Below are 980 nucleotides of genomic sequence, written 5' to 3'. Positions count from 1 at the left end.
AAAGTCAAAAACAATATATATTATTTAATTTTATTTATATAAATAATGTCCAGAAGAGAACCATTTTTGTAGAGATAGAAACTAAATTAGTGGTTATCCAGGCTTGGCAAGGGAAGGCAGTTAGATAGGGAATGACTGTTAATGGGCATAGGATTTCTTCTGGAGATGATGAAAATGTTATAAAATTAAATTGTGGTGATGGTTGCACAACTCAGTGATTATACTAAAACCATTGAATTGTACATTTTAAATGAGTCAGTTTTGTGGCATGTGAATTATATTTAAATAATACTGTTTAAAAGAGGTTGCTAGCAACAAAAAAGGATATTAACCTTTCACTGCTACTTTAAATATAACAAAGTATATGAACCAATTGATTTCCCCCCAACCCATTTTTGGGTCACAACATCAATTTAGCTAAGTAATTCTATTATAATCTTTTTAAACATGAAATAAAATAAAATAAGTTGGAATGGACAGAATAGAACATAGCAGGACAGAATATATATATTCATATATATATATATGACTGAGCGACCATTATGACCAAATGACCACCAAGGGACAGATGCTCAATGCAGAAGCTGCCCCCGGTAGTCAATGTGCTCCCACAATGGGAGCGCTGCTCAGCCAGAAGCCAGCCTCTCCTGGGAATCCGCTCCAGCCACCTGCCACTTCAGCACTGTGGGGATCAGGCCGAAACCTGGTGGTCCAACATCCCCCCAGGGGATCCCAGATTGCAAGAGGGCACAGGCCAGGCTGAGGGACCCCACCCTATACACAAATCTACTAGAGGCAGTGGGCCTCTAGTAGAATATCAAAGGAAAGGAAACAAACAATAAAATAGACTTGTGGACTCCCTTTCTCTCTGAAATCAATAAAAATATATTTTAAAAAATAAAAATAAAATTTAAAAAAAGATACAGATCCATTATTTTGGTGTGTCATTATTGCTTAATGCATAGCACATGGAATATTGT

Source organism: Myotis davidii, unplaced genomic scaffold (genome assembly GCF_000327345.1).
Source record: "Myotis davidii unplaced genomic scaffold, ASM32734v1 scaffold1884, whole genome shotgun sequence".
NCBI classification, from domain to species: domain Eukaryota; kingdom Metazoa; phylum Chordata; class Mammalia; order Chiroptera; family Vespertilionidae; genus Myotis; species Myotis davidii.
Note: the sequence above shows the minus strand (reverse complement) of the source record.